A 6,000-nucleotide genomic window follows, 5' to 3' on the forward strand; every position below is an offset into this window, starting at 1 on the left:
TCCCCCAAATCCCTCATCACCTTCCCAACCCTCTCTTCCAGGCCACTTTCTGCACCCGCTGATTCTCAACATGTTGCCTCACACACTCCCTCGGGAGGCTTGAATTAAACCTGCCTCTCTCCATCATATCTACTGAAGCTTGTTCTGATTCTCCAAATTAACCAAGTCCACCCGCCCATCAAGCGCCCACTGGCCCTTCCACTGGCGTCCTTTGCTCTCCTACAAATCCGCTTTTCACACGCCCCACTTTCCATCTATCTTCTTTCCCTCTGTCATCCCGGTTCAGGACACGCTGGCCTGCTATTCTGCTCTCTGACCCTCTCTCACTCCCAGGGACACCCACTTTCCCTTTTTGGCTGCTCCCAGGCAGGTTCCTGCACCCCAAACCTTCCCTTCCCCATCCAGCACTGGCCGGCTTCTGGCCTGCCGGGTCCGCTCCCTCACCAGCTCCTTCTTCCTTCCCGAGTGCCCCTCACCTGACCCCTGAGCCAGTCCTGCCCTCCGGGTCTGCTCATCCTCGCCTTTCCCGGAGTATCCACGTAATCAGGTGCTCTCAACCTGCCCAGCGGTCGGGAGAAGCGCGGGGCTTCGGAGGCAGAAGGCTGCCCGCTCTCCGGGTGTCCAGGCGCTCCTCCCGCTCTCCAGCCCGAGCTCCCCCGGCGCCCATCCCTCGCCCTGGCGCCCAGGAGCCGCACAAACTTACTTGCGGGTCGGCGGGAGGGGGCTGCGACGAGCAGTGCGAGCCCCGCAGCGGCGAGTGCGCCCCTCTCGGCTGGGCCGGGCGGCGCTGGCGCTGCGCTCCCGCGGCCGCGCGCGGACTGCGCTCAGCCTGACGCAGCCGGGCTCTACCCCCGCCGCCGCCGGGGCCGCCGAGCGCTCGCAGACATGCTCAGTTTCCGGACCTGCCCGCGTGGAAGCTACCAAGAGCCGTCCGCGGAGGGGGAGGCGGCGCTGAGCTGCAGAACTGCGGCCGCAAGCTGGAGGCGACCACGCCGGCGGCCCCGGGAAGAGGGGGCGAAGAGCTGCTAAAAATAGCTCCTGCGGAAGGAAGCCACCCGCTACCAGCGCACCCCCTCGCCGCGCGTCCCCGCAGCGGCTCTCGGGCTCCGGGAGCTGGAGTCCTGCTGGACCCCTGCCCTGGGAAACGGCGACCCGAGAACAGACACCTGCCAGGGTAGCCGGCGCAGAGTCCCAGCCCCAGGCTGCCGGGCACCGCACACAACCCCCACCCACCCTCTCTGGATCTGCCCAGGAGCCCTAGCTTCGGGGTCTAGACAGAGACACTGAGAAAAACTGGTCTTAAATTGTAGGAAAATCCTCTGCTAGTGACTTACTAAGAGGAGGAAAAAGTTTTTCAGGTTTATTTTGTTGGAACTGGGACGAAAAATGAGGGAAGGCGGGCAAAATGCAAAGACCTGGCCAAGGGGTGGCATGGGGCGGCAGGTGGAAGGGGGCTCTGGAGAAAGCTGAAATGCAAGAGTTGGCTCAGCTTCTCCGACTTCTATTTCCGCAGGATTTTACATAATTGGTTGACACCCTGACCTTGGAGGCACTGTTCCTGTTGCCTGAACTGTAATTGACTTTCCCAAACCGCTACCTTCTACTTCCACCGCTCCCTCCCACCTTTCCAATTCTGCCTGCGAAATAAGGGGGTGGAGTGAGGGGCAAAATAAAGCTGGGTAGACAGGAATCATCTTGGATGTCTCTCTCCCAGGATGTGCCCCAGGTTTCCTAAGCGTCTTTCGAGCAGACAAATCAGCCCAGAGGCCTCGCCAAGCCACTGACCTGCAAATGAGCTATTTCCCACTATCTCTGCTATATCTCTGCTATATCACACCTAGATTTTTGACGATTATTTTATCTTTTCCCTCCTTTTAAAGTGAAATGTCTGTCTCTCTGTAAAAAAACGAAGCGGAAGAGGGAGGAGGGACTGTTTATGCGGAGAAGAGGACCAATAGGAAAGAAGATGATTTTGAGTAAAGTACAATCATGTACGTGCATGTCATTATGAAATCCATTGTTTTGTACACTAAAACATTAATAAAAAATTAAATTATAAGACTGAAATGTTCAAATATTTCCTGGGTCAAGTTATAGTTTTAGCTTTTTCTCTCACGCTCATCAAATTAGAGTCATCACTTAGGAATGTTTGACAAAGGACATTGGCATTGAAGACTGGAGACAACTCTTGCTTGAAATAATACCTGGTTAAAACCAGAATCTGCTGGACCAGAAATTACCCAAGTTTTAATACAGCCTTTTATTTCCAGGAATCAATAGCTAAGAGATCAGAAAATTTAGCAGTCGGTCTCAGTGTATCTGACAGTGAATTTTGTAATCTTCTTTTCTCTACACTTAAGAAGGAAATTCTGAGCCTAGATTTTGCATTCTGTTGAACATGACTCCCTGATCCCCGACCATTCAGAATGAGTTACGGAAGTTATGGGAGCTGCTGAAGTCATGCTCAATAAACGTATATTCGTTATCAAAAATTAGTGAAGGATGGCCAGCAGAAACAAAGTCACACAGATCTTTAACAGTCCTATGAAGGCGTATGTCTATCAGTGTGGAGGTACGCGCCTAAGTGGACTCTTCCACCCACAGTCACAATTCAGTCTTTCCTTAACTGGCCCATCCCGTCAAAGCTATCTACAAAACCCTTTCATCCCCTCCTGTGAGGACTGAAACAAGAGGAAAAATAAATGCTGTGTACATGGCTGTCCTCACCCTTCCAGTTCTCACCAGGCACTCTTGAGGGGATGTGAGCTTAACATTTTTATGGCGTTGCGTGCATACTATATGTAGCAACAGAGCAAGGCATGCCTTCAGTTTAAAGCCCTTTTTGGTTCCTACATAAAGGTATAGTTCCTCATTCTCTGCACTCAAGACTCGAGTGCCAAGTGACAGCAACTCAATGGTCACTAACATGTATCCATTGATTGACATAACTCAGGGGCACAGAGGAGGGACCTTCTTTCTGATCACAGCAGAGAGAGCACAATTCCTTTGCACTAAGCATTACTTGCTGTGCTGGTGTTAACATTCCTCCATTATGACCAAAATGCGTTTTCATTCATGCACAATGCAACAAAGTTGGAAATCTTAGTTTCTTTGTCAAAACAGATAAAGCTTTTCACTCTCATGAGCAGACCAGTCTTAAACTAGAACCATGATTATCTGTCCAGTCCCATACAAATGACTCTGTCTGCCCTAAAGGAAGACAGATTTCTCAAAAGGAGAATATCTAGTAGGCGAAGGGATGAATAACACAAGATACAGTATCCATTGCCTTGCTGAAGAGTCTTGCCTCCTTGCAGTCAAAAAGAGAGAGAAATTCCATTAGACTGTCCATTGGTCTGAGTTAGGGAATTCGAGCAAAAGAATAACACTTTGAAGAGATATTTTCTATCTTTTTTTTTTCAGATGTGTATACTTTGATTTGTCTGCTTAAAAGCAAGTTAGTTTCCTCTTTGTTGCCTTTTCATCTTTATTTGGGGGCCTGTTGCCTCCAAAGAGGAGTCACTCATTAAAGAAGTCTAATGAGCCCTGTGGACAGCTGATGCCTCCAGTCCAGTCTGCCTCTATAGGAAAAATATAGTTACCATATTATTAAAGCGTATTCTTTCTTTTATGGTTCAATATACTTGAAAATGTTTTAGACCATGTGGAAATGGAAAATAAACACTTTCCTTTTTGCCCTTCAACTGGAAGGGGGAGGATGTTCCTACAGCTGCTGTCTTTTTCTTCTGAAGTATTATTAGAATTATTTATTTATTGTTGACTTTTTTGAGACATAGTCTTATGTATAGTAGCGTGGCCTTGAGTGTAACTTCTCAGCCTGGAATGTTGAATGCTAAGATTACAAGCTTATGCTACTATGCCCAGTTATGTGGTACTGGAGATCTAGGGCTTAAGTAAGCCTTCTACAAACCAAGCTCCATTCCCATGCCTAAAATTATTTAAATAATTGGTAGGACTTTCTTTCTTTTTCTTTCTTTTCTTTCTTTTTTTCTTTTCTTCCATAAAATTATTAAGTCCCAAAGGACTCATATTTATATGTTTTAATGTTTTCTAGGAGTAAATGAATACTGTGTAAGAATTATTTCATTTAAATTGCATTTTGTAGTTATACAAAAAAACCTTCAGCTATACATGTTGGTACCCATCCATGACCCCTTCACTAAAGAGGCTGAAGCAGAAGGGTTACAGATTTGAGATCTGCCTGGACTACACAGCGAAGTCCCTGAATGTAGAATATTTTCTTTTACTTCGTACAAGGTCTTCTGTGGACTCCTCCCTTGGCTTCTGACACCATATCTCTGCTCCTACTTAGACCGTTGCTCTGACCATCCCGTTGCTTTTTATCTCTTCTCTGCAGCTCTTTGGTCTTCCCTTACTCTAAGCTCTCTTCTATTCACTTATCAGTACACTTAATTTTACTTCTCTGCTGACCTGAAAGATATTGGAGGTTTGGCGCTATGACACATTCCTGTCATACTTTGACTCTCAGTGTTCAATAGGTGCTTACAGAAGCACTCATGCACTGTTAGAAGAGCCTTTGGCCGTAAACAAAGAGGATGCTGGGTAATTTTTCTCACTTGGTTACAGCGAGTGGAGGACAGGTAGAAAGGTCTAGAGATGTGGCAGCACCCTCTGCAGACTTTGCCACTACACTGTCCAGGGATAGCTCTTCTCTCCTCCTTTGTTTTTGTTAACAGAAGTATCTGATTGCCTAGGGTATTGCCTAGGCCACACTGTCAAATAGGTCTCTTTTCTTGTTATCATTTGTTACAATTTATTCACTTTGTATCCAAGCTGTGGTCTCGTCCCAATGCCACTCTGCCTCCATGTTCCACTGGTAAGGGAGACCCTCCTCCCCTTCTATTTGATCCTAGCCTGGCAAGTCTCATCAGAACTGGTTGCATCTTCTTCTTCTGTGGACTGCCAAGGCTGCACCTCCCAGAGCAAGGTGATCAGAGAGTCAGCCACTGAGTTCATGTCAGAGACAGCCCATGTACCCCTTACTAAAGTACCCTACTTGGACACTGATTCTATGGGCTACATCTGAGCAGGGGGTTTAGGCCTCTCCATGCACTGTCCTTGATTGGGGTATCAATCTCTTCAGGGCACCCAGGGCTCGGTTTTACGTCTCTGTTGGTCTCCTTTTGGGGCTCTTATCCCCTCCAGGTCTTCCTAACTCCACCTTCTTTCATAAGATTCCCTGAATTCTGCCCAAAGTTTGGTTATGAGTGTCAAATAGTTCTTGTACAGTCTGATATTGACACAGCTCCCTAAGCATGTTCTGCTTTTGCTGCACAAGGCCAGCCTACTTTAGACCCATACACATTCGGTTTCTCTCTGCTGCATGTCATTCACACTAAATGTGCCTTTAGAAAATCAGAACTAAGAGGTGAAAGTGAAAATGTTCTTAAATTAGTGCTTTAAGAGAAACAGAAATATCAGGACAGCTTCATTAAAGAGCTATTCAAAGTTCAACTTCTTGATAGTTATTTCTCTATTGTGAAAAAAAAATCAAATAGGAAGCATTAAATGAGAGTGACTCAGAGTCACTTTTGCCCCAGTTCTTCTTGCATTTATGACTATACATAAGTGTCATAACAGATCAATTCAGGAATGCACTAAAGATATAAATGCTGCCCCCCTCCCAACCCCTGATGTTAAGGCTAAAATTGCTGTAGGTAAAAGTCATGGGACATTACGGATACCCACAGTATTTGTGAATCAAAGATGCTTCATGCCTAAAAGACTTAGCTCTGATGTTCCTTTCCTCAGGGAAGAAGAATGTGCATAATTATGTACTTCAAATATCAGGCTGCTCTTTTTGTGTGTCTAAGTCTAACACAAACATGACTTAGGAACTGAGCAAGCAGCAATGCCTCGATAGAGCTGCTGTTCTTTTGCCATTTTCCCCCTATAACATTCAGTGCTGAAGTGACAAATCTCAAATTATCAAGCATCACTGAGAGATCCATCATGTAG

General features: G+C 46.6%; 1 protein-coding gene across 4 annotated transcripts in view; it reads right to left on the minus strand.

Annotated features, from left to right (window-relative positions):
- Positions 1 to 840, minus strand: part of Oxr1 (oxidation resistance 1) — a 423,086-nt gene extending 422,246 nt beyond the window's left edge. For 3 of the 4 annotated variants that reach the window (XM_060389508.1, XM_060389500.1, XM_060389496.1), the window contains exon 1: positions 477 to 613. The gene's annotated coding sequence lies outside the window, so the exon portion shown is untranslated. Of the gene's footprint in view, positions 1 to 476; positions 614 to 703 lie in introns of those variants that run through there. The other variant, XM_060389497.1, reaches the window with a different exon arrangement.
- Positions 841 to 6,000: the final 5,160 nt, after the last annotated feature.

This window comes from Meriones unguiculatus, chromosome 8 (genome assembly GCF_030254825.1).
Source record: "Meriones unguiculatus strain TT.TT164.6M chromosome 8, Bangor_MerUng_6.1, whole genome shotgun sequence".
NCBI classification, from domain to species: domain Eukaryota; kingdom Metazoa; phylum Chordata; class Mammalia; order Rodentia; family Muridae; genus Meriones; species Meriones unguiculatus.